This window comes from Herpailurus yagouaroundi, unplaced genomic scaffold (assembly GCF_014898765.1).
Source record: "Herpailurus yagouaroundi ecotype Mexico unplaced genomic scaffold, PumYag 77, whole genome shotgun sequence".
NCBI classification, from domain to species: Eukaryota; Metazoa; Chordata; class Mammalia; order Carnivora; family Felidae; genus Herpailurus; species Herpailurus yagouaroundi.
In genome coordinates this window covers 10,566,624-10,584,016 of record NW_024412388.1, presented here as the reverse complement: position 1 = coordinate 10,584,016, position 17,393 = coordinate 10,566,624, and the positions used below count along the sequence as shown (strand labels likewise).

At 49.6% G+C, this 17,393-nt stretch overlaps 1 protein-coding gene across 1 annotated transcript in view; it reads right to left on the bottom strand.

The window, feature by feature from the left end:
- The window catches only part of KAZN (kazrin, periplakin interacting protein), a 465,989-nt gene that overhangs the window by 402,902 nt on the left and 45,694 nt on the right, over nt 1-17,393 (bottom strand). The gene's annotated exons all lie outside the window — the stretch shown is intronic.

The following is a 17,393-nucleotide window of genomic DNA, read 5'->3' as shown; positions in this document are numbered from 1 at the left end:
GCTCCCATTTGGCCATCTTGCAAGAGGTAATACCTTATACGGCTGTCGTCTTCATAAGAAAACCTGGATGCCTCCTCAAGTTAGCAGTGATCTCCTTGAGGACTGATCTCTAGTTTGCGGTAACCTGTAATAAGCTGGTGACACCCAGGGAGTGCTGGTCAGATTCTGATGAATTCTCATTGCGCCAACTGCTTCCAAACAAAAAACGCACAGAGGAAAGTCTCGGCTGGGAGAAGCTGGCATGTGGAAGACCAGGTTCTCAGGGCAAAGGTTGCACGAGAGCAGGGTTTCTCAACCTTAGCTGCGTGGACAACTAAGGTGCCACATAGGTCTTTGTCGTGGGGGCGGGGAGGCTGTCTTGTTCCTCGAGGTCGCTTAGCATCACCCCTGACCTGCTCACCAGACGCTGATAGCCCCCCACCCAACCAGAAATGTTCCCAGGCATTGCCAAAGGTCCTCTGGGGGCAAAACTGTCTCTGGCTGAGAACGACAGAATAAGAAGCAGGAAAGGACCAAAACGAGAGAAAAATCGGCCTTAATGTTTAACCGAGGTCCTGTTTTTCACAGGGTGACCCCGGCCAAGGATAGCATTGCCGTCCAGGGTATAACTCCCCTGGGGGGGCGGAGGGGGCTATCTTTTCTCTGGAGCAACCTTCAGGCTGCCTTGAGCTTTGTCAGATCTCAGTCAAGGCCCCCTCGTCCCCTCATCTAATCCTCCTTCTCCCCTTGCCTTGCACACCTGCTGCTCCCCAATAAACCCTCTGCACTTTTAGCTCCGTGCCCACGTCTGCTTCCAACATGGGAGCATCAGCAACGTGCCGGGCACCGCAGCCTAAGTCCTGAGCCTGACCTGCCTTGTGCTCCTCGTCTGTTCAAAACACCTGAAGAATCGAGAACCCTTGAGTGGTTCTCAACAGACCGAAGATGTTAGCTAACCACATCCATCCTCCCGATGAAGGCAGTGAGGGCTTCCCAAGCTGGGACAGGGGTGGATGGTGGGCGCCTTCAATAAGGGTTCTCAGCCTGTCTTTACAATGCCCGTCAATCCCACGCGATAGAAGAAACTCCTTGTGATAACATCAGGCGAAAAGATATTTACGAACACAAGTCTCTGAAAATCCCCCTTCGTCCAAGTCCGTGATGAATGCTCTCTGCCTGAGGGGGTCTCCAGGGTCTCTGTGTGGCTTCCATTCCGTGCACTGCTCTGGGAGGAGAGAATTCCAAACCCAACTCCTTTTAAATACGTAACCGATGACAGTTACAAATTGATGGCAAGTGTGTGAGCTGCAGCCGGCTTCCTGCCAGTGGCAGGCACCTTTTCTATTATTTATTTTTAAACGATAAAAGCTCAAAGATGCATGTCGCAGAAGGGGAGAGATCGCATTCCCAGTCTGAATTCCTGCGACAGACTCACTTTACCGGGGCAAGGGTAAGCAGCTCCTGACAGATTTTTAAAGCAGCATCAACATCCTGCAGGGAGTAGGGGTGGGGGTGGCGAGGAGGCGGGAAGTCCTGCTTCACAAAGAGCCAGAGAGGGAGGGAGACACAGGAAGGAGACCATCTCCTCCCCCGGCATGTTCTCTGGAAGAGACAGTGGCCCACTCTCTCTTGAAGCCAGAGAAAACAGTCCCCCACAGGGGGCAAGGAGACCTTCGGAGGCCACTCTGAGGGTGTAGGCCTCAACTTCCCCATCTGAGACACGGGGCCAAAAATCCTCCTGCCGCTTCATATGGGTCCTTGTGAGGTCACGTGAGCACATGATCAGGAGTGCGTGCCACGTGGTATGGCCCCACGTGAGACAAGAGAGCCCATCTCCGTGTCAGAGAGGGACTGGCCTTCCAGACTCTTTGGGGGCACTTTTTTGGTTCAGCTGAGGGTGGCCCGAGTCTAAGTCACAAGCGCCCTGAGTAGCCTGCGGTCGGCGGCACTGTAGCAGCTCCCTGCCACCCTCGCTGTCCACAGTCACCGGCTCCTGTGTCTCTCCTGTGCCCCGGGTCCTGCTGATTCAAGAAAGGGAAACAAAATGGTGCCCTGGGGTCTACGGGCAGGGCAGCCGGTGTGTGTGGGGGGGGTGATGGGTTTCCTCCACACGCACACAGGATTTCCAGAGCCCCTCGGGATTTCTCAAGGCAAATTTAAGGACAAGGACCTGCCTTTCTTCTCTTTGAAATGCTGAGTATGGGAAGCAGGGCTGCAAACAGCAAAGGCATTGTGCTCAGAGAAGGGGTCTGTGGCATGTCCGAGAGCTAAGGCAGAGGACGGCCACCGCAGCCCAGGGACGTATGAGGAGCCCCTGAAGCAGGACTGTGTGCTCCCCTGCCCGACAGCGAATGGGAAAAATCTGAGAGCATCTGAGATGCTTCCACTTATAAGAAAGGAAATTACATATAAAGTTCCCGAGTTTCCCGGAGACTTGATCCCCCCCCCCATTTCTCTTCCTCATTAAAGATGTATTCAGAGGTGCAGGAATATCTCTGTGGAGTCTTATGATCCTAGCATTTTTAAGCAACATCTGAATCAGTGGGCTTTTTCCTGTGGTTCCCTCCTTATCATCTTTTTTTTTTTTTTTTAATGCTTATCTATTCATCTTGAGAAAGATGGAGAATGCGGGCGGGGAAGGGACAGAGCGAGAGGGAGCGAGAGAATCCCAGGCAGGCTCAGGGCTGTCAGCGCAGAGCCCGACACAGGGTTTGGTCTCATGGGAATGATGAGATCACGACCTGAGCTGAAATCAAGAGTCAGACACCCAGGGGCGCTTGGGTGGCTCAGTCGGTTAAGCTCCGACTTCGGCTCAGGTCAGGATCTCGCGGTCGGTGAGTTCGAGCCCTGCGTCAGGCTCTGTGCTGACAGCCTGGAGCCTGCTTCGGATTCCGTGTCTCCCTCTCTCTTTGTCCCTCCCCTGCTCACATCCTGTTTCTCTCTGTCTCTCAAAAATAAATAAACATTTAAAAATTTTTTTAAAAAGAGCTGGATGCCCAACTGAGCCAGCCAGGCACCCCGCTTCCTTACCCTTTGTGAGTACTGTCACACCACAGTTCGTCCCACACTGCAGCCTAAGGGATTTCTATTTTCAAAAGGAAGATGAAGAAGATATATTTGAAGGTGCGAAGTGTGGGGAGTCAGGGTTTTGTTCTGGTTCAGCTCCAAGGGGCAATCTGATCACCAGAGTTGTATGTAAGGGCATCTAATCAGACACTGAGAGCTATTTTCCTGGATTTCCTTTCCTCTTCTCTCTTTCTTTTTCTTTTCCTCTTTCTTTCTTTCTTTCGCACTCAGCTACAGATACTGCAGAGAAGGTGGGTTGCAGCTGTGGGCAGTTATCTGGATCAACTTGAAGCCCCGTGTTTTGAAGCTTTTCAGCGGGAATCCTTCCACCCAGGAGGCAAGGTGGTTCCCACCGGGACACCCCTTCCCATTTTCTCTGTTTGCCCCGGAATAATTACAACCCGAAGAGAAATCTGCCTGAGGTTAAAGTCGGCTGTTTGGTTCGGATAAAATACAGCCAGTCTGCCTGGAAAAACGTGACGGATTCAGTGTTCCTGTGCTGTGGGTGAATTCAGACCCTCAAACGCATAATCAGAGGCGCGCGCGGTTAAGAGAATGGCACAGGCCTCTAATGTTCTTGCGAAAACGGCAATTTCCTCAGCTTCCTCGTGCTCGAGGAGTTGGGGACAAATGGATCATTGGCCGAATGGCTCCCCGGCGTATACTCACCTACAAGTCTCCTCATCAGGGTGATTCAGACCCTTTGGAAGGGCCAGGTCTTCAAGGAAAGCCACTCATCAGGCGCTCTAAGGATGCCGATCGACTGTTCCAGCTCCAGAGAAAGCAAGGGCTCACATCTTGCCTTGCTTCCCGTTTGTCACGTGGGAACTGTGGCTGGCCACATGGGTAGTAGCCGTAGTGGGCTGAATAATGCCCCGCCCCCTCCCCCCAACGCCCCCATTCAAGTCTACCTGGAATCTTAGAATATGAACCTAATTTGGAAAAAGGGTCTTAATAGATGTAAGTAGTTATGGAATCCAGAGACGAAATCTTAGATTTAGGGTGTGTCCTTGTGAAAAGAGGAGAAAACCCAGAGAGACACTGGGGAGAAACCCACGAGAAGACAAAACAGGTGTTGGTTGGAAAGAGAGATTGGAGTAAGGTTGCCATAAACCAAGGAACTCTGGGAGAAAGAAGAGTCGAGGAAGGACCGTCCCCTAGAACCTTCCGTGGGTGTGTGGGCGGGCTGGTGCCTTGATTTTGTATGGCTGGCTTCCCCCACTATGAGAGAATATATTTTTGTTGCTTTAAGTCACCACTTTGTGGTAATTTGTCATGGCAGCACTAGAAAACTCATATACGAGCTTCATTACTGCCTTCTATCACATTAGTATAGATACTATACTGGTGGCATATCTTAATTACGCACCATTCCCCAAGTTCCGAATCTCCAGGTCTCTCTCTCTGCAAACCTTTTCCTTCCTGGAGCCTCCAAATTGCAAAGGGAACATGAAACCATTGGGCCCCAGTGGTGGGAGGTGAGAAGCTACCCAAATAAAGTGGCTGTGTCTCAGCAAAACACCTAGAGGGACCCCTGGGTCGCTCAGTTGGTTGAGCGCCCGACTTCGGCTCAGGTCACGATCTCACGGTTCGTGAGTTTGAGCCCCGCGTCGGGCTCTGTGCTGACAGCTCAGAGCCTGGAGCCTGCTTCGGATTCTGTGTCTCCCTCTCTCTCTCTCTGACCCTCCCCTGCTCACACTCTGTCTCTCTCTCAAAAGTAAACAGACATTAAAAAAAATCAAAACAAAACAAACAAAACAACTAGAATACAAACAGCTAAGATGAGAAGAGTCGATGGGGATTCAGCATCTGACAACGGGCCAGTCGGTGCCAAACACTCTTTGGGATTTTCAGGCTGAATCCTTGGGAGGTAGGGGTGATCATTCCCTGTGCTTTCACACAAGGGGAACGACCTGCTGGAGATCAAGTTCCTCCATTGAGCAGAACTGGCTTTGACTCCTGGCCTGCAGTGCCTGCGTCCTGAACCAGCATCCTGCGACCCTCTGCCTCTCCACCCTGCTCGGACCCTAACAAGCACCCTAGGGTTGACTCTTGCAACCTCAGCTTTCTCGACACCAAGTATAAACGGATAGCACTTAAATAATTGATCTTGAGGGAAACGAAGCCATTGCATAACTTATTCATCAATCACTCTATCAGCACAACCGATAAATGTCATGCTTTTCATGCCTAACTATTCAGGGGATGAAGAGGTAAACAGTGGTAACACGTTTCAATGTGCTTATTATTATTATTTTTTTAAAGGCAGCTATCGGACATTCTTGGAGATTGCTAAAAGGTAACAGACAGAGGTTTGCTTAATTGGCTCAGATCTCCTGTTCGTCGGAATGCTGTATTGTCCCGTTCCCAAGAGATGCTGTTGGCATGAGCTACAGGACGGGGCAAGTCACAGCCTCTGGTTACAGTGTTTGTGTGGACAAGACCACTTTGTGGGAGGCGGGGTGGAAAGAGGGACACATGGGCAGCTCCAAATGCCTCGCTAAGAATACAAAGCCAGGCTTGTTCCTAGGCAGGGGGACTGTGCTGATGGTTCTCAAACACTGGGCATCAGCATTAGAGATGTGAGACTGTCACGTCAGGAGAAACAGAGATGGATGTACACAGACTTCCGAAGAACTGAAATACTCATGCTTTTGGGGTTAGGGCTGCTACAAACGGTGCCTGGGACGCGGTGAGCTAAGCAAGGCCTTCTTCCTCTAACAGTCAGTCCTGAAGACGACACTCAAGGAGCGGACCGAGATACACCCAGATGGCAACTGTAAGCCTCGAGGGTGTGTGGCTGGCTGTCCATTCCCTAAAGCTGACCAACATTGAACCTTCTGGCCTGTGGTGTCAGCAGCCCATTGACCCGCCATGGCAGATGCCCCAGAAGTCTCGTCTGGACTTGAGCACACAACAGGCAACTAGTCCAAAGACTAGTTGGTCAATGAGTCCAAAGAAAATGGTCACCGTCCAGTCCATCGGGAATAGGCCTCTACGAAAGCCTGCCCACTGGGGAGCGGGGCTAATGAAGTTGGTGCGCTTGGCTTCTCCCCTGGGAAACGTCTCTCCTTCCTGACCTGGGGCACACACACACACCTCACAAAACCATACAAGACGGGTATGATTACAAAGCCACTTTATTGACGAAGAAACGGAGGTAAAGAATAGTCCTCGGGATCATGCAGCTAGGAGTGGTGAAGCTGTGATTCTACCTCAGGCCTCGCTGACTTGAGAAGCCACGCCCTTAAGGGGTCAGCAGACGGAGGCCCACTACTTGTTTTTGTAAATAAAGTTTTATTGGTGACACAGCCAAACCCATTCATTTATGTATTGTCTACAACTGCTTTCCTGTTTCAGCGACAGAGTTAAATAGTTGCCACAGACACTGAATGATCCACAAAGCCTGAAATGTTTACTATCTAGGCCTTGACGGAAAGTGTGCTGGCCCCTGCTCTTAACCATAACAATGTTCAATTTGATCAAAGGTGCAGGGGCCCCAGCACACAAAGCAGGGGTGGCTGAACCAGGTGGGAGGGTTAGAGGGCCCTTCCGGACGGAATCACCAGAGACCAGGACCATCCTCATATCCTTTATTCATCGTCTCTGACCTCTATCTAGCATTAGGACCATCCCTTCCCACGGCTCAAGAATCGCTCTGCCTCTCCGTGCCTCAGTTTCCCCATTCACAAACGTGGAGAACAGCAACATCGCTCATGGAATTTTCGCGACATTTAAGTGAGATCTATGAGATAAAAGGCTCAAGACGGGGCTTGGCACAGAGTCTGCCCTCAGTGACCCCTTCTTTCCTTCTTTCCTTGGGCCTGTGACCAACAACATCATTCTATGTGCCTGGCAAAAGTGTGGTGCCGTGGGGGAAGCCCCTGCCACCAGCCTGCTGTTCAACAGGCCCATCAGGCCGAGGAACAGAGAGAGAGCTCTGCTTTCTGGATAGATAAATACGCAAAAGGCAAAATTTCTTACTGCATAGCCACCGGCCTTGTGTCGATATTATCGTGACCTTGCTGGCAATAGTTTAATCAGTGACTGTAGCTGTCCGACTCCTTGTGGGAGGAGACAGCACTTGCTATTACTTTCCAACAGATTTGAGTCTTCTGCATTTAAGCGCCCAATCTGTAGCTCGACTGTGGCTGTACAGGGCCGCTGCCAGACCTGGGTTTGAATCCTAGCTTTGCCGCTCATCAGTTGTGTGACTTCAGGAAACTCACGCGCCCCCCCCCCCCCCCCCCCCCCCCCCCCCCACCGCCACCAGTTTTCACATCTGAGAAATGGGTGTGTGTGTGGCTAGAACAGTACCTGACTTAGATACCAAGTATCTGAATAGAAATGAGAAATCACATGTGAAGTCTTTAGACGCTGCCTGGCACAGAGGGAACCGTGGACGAGGGTTATTGTTCCTCCTATCCTTGAGGCCCCCAATGTCCCCCCCATGGCAGGGGTCCACTGCCCAGTCCTGGGGGGGGAAGGAGGCATCTGTGTTCAGCCCCAGGCACCCGGGGGTGGCTCAGCACAGCTCAGGCTGCCAGTGTTTCTCTTTGCCTCCCAGGCCCTATTCAAGCAGGCGCTAATCGCATTATCGGGATTATCTCCCTGCGGTCTCCCGAGCAGGCTGCCCTGGGACTCGGGTTTAATTCCGTTTTAATAACAGGTTCTTAAACACATTTGAAAACAAAATTATGATGCCCTTTCATCCCTTCAGTTGGGGGAAAAAAAAAAAGCCTTCCTGATGTACAGTAATGCGTTGGGTTTTGTGTAGTCTCTTGTTTTGTTATTTGGATCTTTTTGTTTTGTTTGAGAATGCGTATTGTTTCGGAGATTGTTGGGGGCTGGGATTCCAGGCTTTTTCTGTTTCAGAATGATTTCCGTGGCAACAAAGGAAACAGCTAGTCTTCCCAGATGCCAGGACCTGCCTTATTTGAAAATTGCCTTGTTGTAGGGCCAACAGGGATCATGGTTTCTGAAAGCAGCAAACTTGCTTTAAGATGACATATCCAATTCAGGGACAGGCTTGGGAGAGACTTTGTGCATCTCGTATTCATGGAAAACATAACATTTTACTTTCCCAGGCAGGGCCAAGGTGGTGGTTGATTTTCTAGAAGTTTCCATTGATTGTAAAGGATACAACATATAGCACTGCCTGCGGGAGACAGGAACGGAAAAGGAACTCATTGGGCTTCAAGTGAGCAGAGCAGAGAGGCTAGGTACCTGATGATTTTTGTTCCCTAATCTTTCAATATTTTTCCCCATTACTGGCTACCACATCCTGGAAAAAAAAAAAAAAAAAACAAAACACCATAGCGTCCTGGATTTCACAGAGGCTAACATTTCATCTCCTTGGTGATCTATAGAACTACCCCTAATTCCACAATTTGTGATACATTCCTTTGACTAGATTCTGCCTTTTCTTGGCAGCCTCCTTTAAAACAGAAATGCCATTAAAGCGGGTACAAGTGGAATCCCTGGCCAGTCCCTAACGATTCCTGTGTGAGTTAGGATAACTCCAGGACTACCTGGGAAGTTACCTGGAGTGCCCTGACATAGCACGGAGTGGATGAACCTAGCAGAAGGGTTTGCTGTAGGAGAACGGGGGATAGAGGGAGAGAAGGAGTATGGGAACACAGAGAACTCACCAGTGGACAGTGGCCTAAGCCACTTATTTGTGGGTACCCTTTCCACTGGAGACATTCTAAACCTGGTTCAAGGGGCGTCTGGGTGGCTCAGTCAGTTGAGCGTCTGACTTCAGCTCAGGTTACGATCTCACAGTTCCTGAGTTTGAGCCCCACATCGGGTTTGTGCTGTCAGTGAGGAGCCTGCTTCGGATCCTCTGTTGTCCTCGCTCTCTGTCCCTCCCCCACTCTGTCTCTTGTTGTCTCTCTCTCTCTCAAAAATGAATAAATATTAAAGAGAAAGAGAGAGACAGCTCAGGGGCCCAATGTCTCTGACCCAATGTGCCCAATGTTATTATGTTTGTATTTTTCCCGAAGTCTAGACTTTTTGCCAAATTCTCCAAGAACTCTGACCTAGAAAGATTATAAATAATCTTAAGAGCGGACATTTACTGAGGTCCTTCCAGGCGCCAGGCACAGAGCCTCACAAACACTGGTTCACCTGCTCCTCCCCTTCCACGGTGAGCTACGTTAGCACTCTGTTCCCTTATTACAGATAGAGAAACTGAGGTTCCAGCTTGGTCAAGCAGCAGAGAGAGCAACGATGGAAAACATACCGGCTCACATTTATTCAGCGCTTACTGTGCACCAGGCAATATGTATACATTATCTCAGGTCCTCATAGTCATTCTCTGCAGTGAAACGCAGAGAATTTAAAAACTCACCCACGGCCGGGGCACCTGGGTGGCTCAGTCGGTGAGGCGTCCGACTTCGGCTCAGGTGGTGGTCTCACGGTCCGTGAGTTCGAGCCCCCCGTCGGGCTCTGTGCTGACAGCTCAGAGCCTGGAGCCTGCTTTGGATTCTGTGTCTCCCTTTCTCTCTGCCCCTCCCTGGCTCATGTGCTCCGTCTCTCAAAAATAAATAAATGTTTAAAAAAAAATAAAACCTCACCCATGGCCACAGAGCCAAGAAGTGGCATCTCCTACTCCAGCCCTCCCCTGGAGTTTGTACGTACCTTGACCCCGCTTCCTGACCACTGCTTCCGAAATGCCTCCTTCTAGCCCCCCACAGTAGGCTCCCACCCAGTTTCGCACGGGTCTCAGAAATCCACCAGGGGAAACTGCTTTCGCCCTAGGATGCTGGCTCTTTCAGTCTTCACAATCAGGTGAACGAAGGGAAGGCACATCCTGGCACTGGGGAGCTGCCCCAACGGAGGAGGGGGCCTCACGGGTTCCGCCAGGGTCTGAGGACACAACCCCAGACCTGTTGTGGTGGGTGGTTCACCTGGGATCTGGAGCGGCCAGTCCCTGCCTCCAGAAGCCCGAGACTCAGCCTGAGAGCCGTAACCGGCTCGGTTTCCTTCACCTGTAAATTGGTGTTAGCCACACTGCTTTGCATTGTTTTGAGGACGAAATGGGGGATGTGGATGAAGTGGCTGGTCTGTTAGTCTGTGAATTATTACATCTTGGGTGACGACTGTCAGTGTTATTATTCTGAGATCTTCTGAGCTCTGCCCGGGGGGAAATTTCCAGCCATCATCACCCTCTAAGCCGGGCGGACCATTTGGCCAGATTCCCTGGCACTGAGGGTTTCCCCAGGATGAATTTCAGTGCTCAAACCAGGAAAGTCTCAGGCAACCTGGGATGTGTTGATCACCCTGCTCTGAGCAAGCAGCTCCCTCCCGGCCTGGAGACCCCACTGTGGCTGCTCCCCGCCCCCAACCCCCAGCATGCAGGCACGCGCATTGGTTCACCTGCTACATCCTGGAGCTACATTATTTGGAACCGAACAGAAATGTAAGACGCTCTCCCTTTCTGAAAAACAGCTCTGTATCAGAGCCACCAAAATGTCACAGCTTCCCCATCAGCGGAGAAGCAAATTGTTCTAATCTATATCTGTCCCAGCAGCTAAGCCTGCTTATAATGAAGCACTATCCAAGCACTCGCCGGAGAAGGCATTTCAGACGTCCAGTGATTTAAGCCACCTCTGTTAAGCTCAAACAAACAAAAACCTATAAAGGGGGATTTCACTAATTCACTCTAATGACCAGGAGACCCATCTAAACACGCGACATTGTCAGGGGGATGAGAAAAATAATTAAAAAACCAAAGAGCCGGGAGGCATGTAAATTTACTTTATTCAACCAGCAAGGTTACAAGGTAACTCAGTGCCATGAGTACTTGGTTACGGTCCGCTGGGGATGCCTCGGCCCCAAGTAGAGAACCCAGAAAGAGCCGGGCAGGTGTCCCTAAGTCTCCCCGGCCTCTGCTTTCTCTGCTGCAGGGAGGAACCAGGTGGACGTGGGGAGATGGCATCTTCACGAGAGCCCAGAGGAGTGGTTCTCAGAGTGTGGCCCCTGGGCCAGTAACAGCAACAGCACCTAGTAACCTGTAAGAAATGGGAGTGGTTCTCAGGCTTACGTTTGAGAACCACCTGCCGGATCACTTAAGAGCTTACTCAAAGCTAACAGCAAAGCTAACAGCTGCTGCTCCATCACAGACCTGGCTGAGAGGGTGGCCTCCCCGACCCTGGGGACACACACGGGCAGGGCTGGGGTCCCTGGAGCAGAGGGACTATTCTTCCGCGGTGGGGGGGGGGCGGGGGGTTGGCACGTGTCCCTGTGAGCTGCGTCTCGGAAGGCATTTCCATAAAGACTAACTAAAGAGGTGACTTGGGCCTTGAAAGGGCAAACGCCACAGGCCCCGGAAGCAGCAGAGAGCCACAAAATGACCTCTGTGCAGGGGAGGGGGGCCTGGGGGCCTGTCCTGGGGAGGCCAGGAAGACTGAGAGAGGCCTTTCTGAGCTCTCTACTGGGGCTGACAGCTGTACTGAGAGGCCATAGCGAAGAACTCAAGGTGCTGAGTTGAGTTGTAGCTTGCTAGGCAAATACTCTGTTGGCAAAATGTCTAGAAGCATTTTAGTTGGCACATCTAGGGGTGAGGTCTGTTACTGGCTTCCGTGGGTAAGAGGCCCGGGGGCACAGGAGAGCCTCACAACAAAGAACGATCCCTCTCCAGATGTCAATCACACCAAGGCTGAAAAAGGCGGATTTAGATGAAGTATTCATGCTCGACCAATGTTTAGCGAACACGTACTGTCTCCCAGGTACCCTATCGGTTATCACACACCTTCATTCATTTAATCCTTAGAACAGACGTCAACATTCCACGGGATGCAGCCCACAGATGTGTTGTCTGACCTGAGTGGTGCTTTTTGGTTTTTTTTTTTAAACCAATATCGAATTAGCTGTTAACATTTAAAACTCAGGAAACATCATAGAAAGTCTGGGCTTCTAACTTTTCTTGAAAAATCACAAGGATCTGGCCATTCTGGGCCTGCATTCGTAGACAGAGAGAGCTGACTGCAGCTGCTGCGTATTTCAGCGGCTCTGATGTTCGCCACGGTCCCCAACACTCCCCAGGGAGCTGTAATCAGCTGCCAGTCATCACTGCTCTTGTCACCTCACCTGGCACCTGCAGGTGTATGAACTTGTAACCTCCACATCAGAGCTTCACCCACACTCAGGGTTCCAACTTCCCCCCTGCACTGATATGTCTCAAACATGTATCTGTAACCCTTTGGTTTATTCAACATCTCTTCCCCTATTTCCAGTTACTACTGGACCTCTCCAGAAAAGAATGCTCTTGTAGAACTGTGAATGGACTCGTTGCTGAACCGCCCTCCAACGGAGAAATGATGGGAGCACCTATAACCTCATCAGGAGCATCAACATAGTCTCCCTTGTTTATCTGTCCATTTCCTCTACAGAACTGTGAATTCCATGTGGCCAGGCACCCGTTATCTATCTCTAAGTTGGAAGAATTTCCCAACCCCGGCATTATTATATTTGGATCAGATAATTCTCTGTTGTTGGGGGCTGTCCTACGCATCATGAATGTTCAGTAGCACCCTTGACTTCTACTCACTAGATGCCAGAGGCACCTCCTCACTCCAGGGTGTGATGGACGACTAAAAATGTCTCCAGACATTGCCCCAGGAAGGCAAAATTGCCCCCACTTAAAAATCACTAAGCTCAGGGGCACGTGGGTGGCTCAGTCGGTTAAGCGTCCGACTTCAGCTCAGGTTATGGTCTCGCGGTCCGTGAGTTCGAGCCCCGCGTCGGGCTCTGTGCTGACGGCTTGGAGCCTGGAGCCTGCTTCCCATTCTGTGTCTCCCTCTCTCTCTGACCCTCCCCCGTTCATGCTCTGTCTGTCTCTGTCTCAAAAATAAACGTTAAAAAAAAAATCACTGAGTTGGTGTATGGCCTGGAGCATAGGCAGCAATGAAATGTCTTTTGGATGGATGGATGGATGGATGGATGGATGGATGGATGAGTTAATAGATGAATGAATGGATGAATAGGTGAGTGGGTAGGTGGGTGGGTGGATGGGTAGATGAATGGATGGATGGATGGATGGATGGATGGATGGACAGGTGGGTGGGTGGATGGACGGATAGGTGTGTGTGGGGCTGGGTGGATGGGTGAGTGGATAGATGGATGGATGAACGGATGGCCCCCAAAATAAACATAGGACAGCAAGACTAAGGAGCAGGTGGAAGAAGAAGGTAGACAAACTCAAGCTACAACCAAATGAAACATAATGAGGAGTGAAGGCAATACAATGACTTGGAAATGGCAATTTTGAATGACAGCAAATTGAGCAACTTCTCAGGGATGCTGTGAGTTACTTAAAGTGAAGAACCCTTGTTATAGCTTATAGCAGGATCAGAATTACAGGGCTGGGGTAAGTCCTTGAACATACAAAAATGCAGCTTCCTAAACTGAATTTGTTTTCTAGTATTCAGTTTATTTCACTTTTGATTTTTGCTCTGGAAGCTGGGCCCTGATTTGTGGCCTGATGATCTGCCCTGTGCAGACTTCATTTCAGTACCAGAATGTCCTATTCTATAGGAATTAATTTAAAGCAAATGAAGGCAGAGTTTGAGAAACTACATGATTTTCCTCTTGGGGAGGGGTCTATTTCCATCTCGAAAGCATCTTATGGGATCAGCAGTGTCATTCAAACTACCCCTATTTTAGGTACAGAAGTTGAAAAGGGGAGGGGGAAGAGCTCTGGATTCGGGCCCATCGGCCGTTTAATGAGGACCAACTAAGACACATTACCCACCCATCAAATGTCATGAGCTACATTATGATTTGTCTTTTCTTTTAATGCTGGAGTTCAAACGGTTCATTTAGACCCTGTAATTATTCTCTTGGGGAAAAAAAAGCCCCAATCAAAATTTTGGAAAATAAATCCAATCAAGTAAATGTTGTTCTTTTCAAGGATGCCTCCACAGAATAACACTCATCGAGACTGAGTTCACGGTTTTGTGCCAGCTGATTTCTGCCTGTTTGGGGAAGCATTCTTCATTCCAGAGGTCAGAGGCAGAGATCAACTCTGCCCTCCAGGGTTCACCCAACACGCCTACCCCCCCCCACCCCACCCCCCAACACACACCCTATCTGCCCGGTAGAAAGGTGAGGAGGAGAGAGGCTCATTTCTCACTTATTATGCACTATCCCTCTGGTCCCTCTTCATTACCAGGGAAGACAGGTGTGCACGTGAAACAAAACCTTCCCAATCATTACCAGCAAACTGACAAGATGCTCCAGTATACAGAGAGCCCTCCCCACCCCCCACCCCCCACCGTCCCCGGCAAAATAAAAGGCCAGGTCTTCTTGCCACCAAAGCAAGTCTTAACTATTTCTTCGAAACCATGCAGCCCGTGCAAGCAACGTTCGCCAAGAACTTCTTTCCCAAAGTCCACAAAGCCAGACGTGGCAAGTTGAAAACGACACGAGGACACCAGGAGGTTTTATCTCAGCGAGGCTCTTGGATTTAAAAGGTGTTGAGGGACTTTCTCTGAATTCCAAATGCACGCAGTTTTAGGAAAACCACCGGACCTGCAGCCCAATGGGTTTGCTTTCCACACAGTCTCCTGCCCTGTGTGCGTGGGTAGCAGGAGGAGACTGACGGTTTGACCTGTCCTCTCCTTGGTTCCCTGAACCCACTTGTTCCCAATCTGGTGAGCCACTGACCCCAAGAGGGGAGATGGGGCCCTTGGTGTGGTTTACTCAGTCCCCAAACCCACACATGCACCAAACACTCCTTTTGGGTGGGCCGGCCACATAATTTTCCACTGCATGAAGAAGCCACCGATTAATGAAGTACACATTTATTTAAAACACTACTGAATGCATAGTCTCTGTGTCAGTTGTGATTTTTATCAGTCAAAAGATGTTAAAAGCGAAGCTACATCGAATGGGAGGAGAAGCATTTTAATCATGAAAATGGTTTTTACCTACAACTAAGAGAAAGCACTTCTGTTGACTTTTGGTCCCATTGTAATTCTTTAAGACACATTTGATTTAACGTTTCGTTGTAATTTTTTTTAATGTTTTTATTTTATTTTTGAGAAAGAGACAGAGAGAGGGAGAGAGAAAGCGGGGGAGGGGCAGAGAGAGAGGGAGACACAGAATCCAAAACAGGCTCCAGACACAGAATCTGAAACGTGGGGCTCGAACCCAGGAACCGTGACATCACGACCTGAGACGAAGTCAAGAGGCTTAACTGACTGAGCCACCCAGGCGTCCCTACCCTCTTCTCTTTAATGGCATTGCACCAACTCACACTACCTTAAAATGTGCAAATGAAAAGCAATCAGACACGAAACATTTTTGAATTTCACGGGATCATGACGATCATTGGAATAAAATCACGTCGGGGTGGGACTTCTGGCTTTTCCATCCGCTCCTCTTAGTTCATGCTGTATCTTTTTTCCTAATCCTGAGCTAAAAGGCACCCACTGAGAGACCTTCCTAATTAGCAGGCTGCACTGGTTGTCTTTGAGATTGGCCCGTTTTAAAGCAGCTTCTTATTAGTGTTTCTGTAAGGTGTCAGCAGGCAAACCCTAGGACCTTCCTTGGGCTGCACGTGTTTAGAAACATACCTCATCACAGCGATAGGAAAACTGTGAACCTGGTTTCTGGCGAGGCACTGATCAGGCTCCGGGACATAATGCAAACCATCAGCCACTTCCGGAAGATCACAGACTTCACAGAACACTACTTGGGTTTAAATTCCAGCTCTTCCGGCCACCTGCTGTGTGACCTTGCACAAATCATTTAACCTCTCTGTGCTTCCCGTCCCCAGCTCTAAAATCGGAAAAACAATATTGCCTTCCTCCACCCTTCAATGTAAAGAACTTAGGGCTGGGTGTGGCATTAAGTAAGTGCCCTGTCAGGGGTCTGAGGATTAGGTCTTCTGGGAGGGTAGGAATCCGAGACTGTGGCGCTCCTTGTCCAAGAGTCTGGGGAACGGGACAAGCCTTTACTTGGCTGAGGAACTCAGGGCCTGACCACCATCACAGAACTCACGTGGTGCCCGTTCCCTGGTAACTGCTCTCTGCTTTGTCGTGCTCAGACCCAACGGCAAACAAGTCGGGGCACGCTTCCCTGTTCCTAGTGGTTTGGGAAAGCATCCTGGAAAATTTAAATGTGTGGACAGAACGGATGTGCTCATTCAAATTCTTCTGCTGCCAATTTAAAAGAACCGAGTACAACAAGCTGCCTGCTTTGAACGGGATGAGATGAACACAGTTGTCTAACTCAGGGCACAGAGACTCGAGTAACTTTTGCCATTTGCAACTCCCCCAGCGGAGAGGCCACTTCCTGGTGGGACACGACCTACGGCATGCACTTTACGTTAGCAAGCTCCGTTATTTGTGACTCCCATCCCATCAGTCCCGTCAATATCCATGGAAGGAAAAACCCTCTGAATCGAGGGATCCGTCGTCGTGTTTAATGGTGGATTGGGAATTACTCCCTTGCAGGGCTCAGTCCCTACACCTCCTTCTCTGAACTCCAGGGGCACCGTCTACCCCAGCCTCTCTGCAATTCCGGGCTCCTCTCCAACCACCTCATCCCCTCATCCGAGACATGCACTGCAGGGGGCAAGCCCGTTTTTCCTTAGATCAACTAAGGTCAGGTATCTATCAAAGAATCGATGCTCACTAAGTATCGTTACTGAAGTTTCTTCATGTTTCTCATTTAATTTCCAAATAAGATTTCTTGTAAACATGTTTTCCATCATAAATTAGTAATAGCACATTCCCAGCATGAAAAGCTTGAAAAATACAAGAAAGTTGATGGAAAGAAAATGACCTCTATTCCCAAGCCCAGAGTTAGTTACAGTCAATATTTTGCTGTATCTCCTTCTGGTCTATTTTTCTCTGTGTAATTTACTTCCCCCCCCTCCCCCCGGTTTTACTGAGATATAATCGACATATAACATTGTACTAGTTTCAGGTACTCAACACAATTATGTGACACACGTGTATATATATTGCAAAATGATCGCCACAGTGTTTAATTAATATCCATCATCTTACGTCTTTACAATTTTTGTTCCAGTGCTGACAACTTTTAAGATCTACTCTCTTAACAACTTTCAAATATATAATACTCTATTGTTAACTAGAGTCATCGTGCTGGGGCGCCTGGGTGGCTCGGTCAATTAAATGACAACTCTTGATTTTGGCTCAGGTCATGACCTCACAGTTCGTGGGTTCGAGCCCTGTATTCGGCTCTGTGCTGATAGTGTGGAGCCTGCTTGGGATTCTCTCTCTCCCTCTCTGCCCCTGCCCCGCTTCTACTCCCTTTCTCTCAAAATAAATAAATAATCATTTTTTTAAAAAAAGCCTTGGGGCACCTGGGTG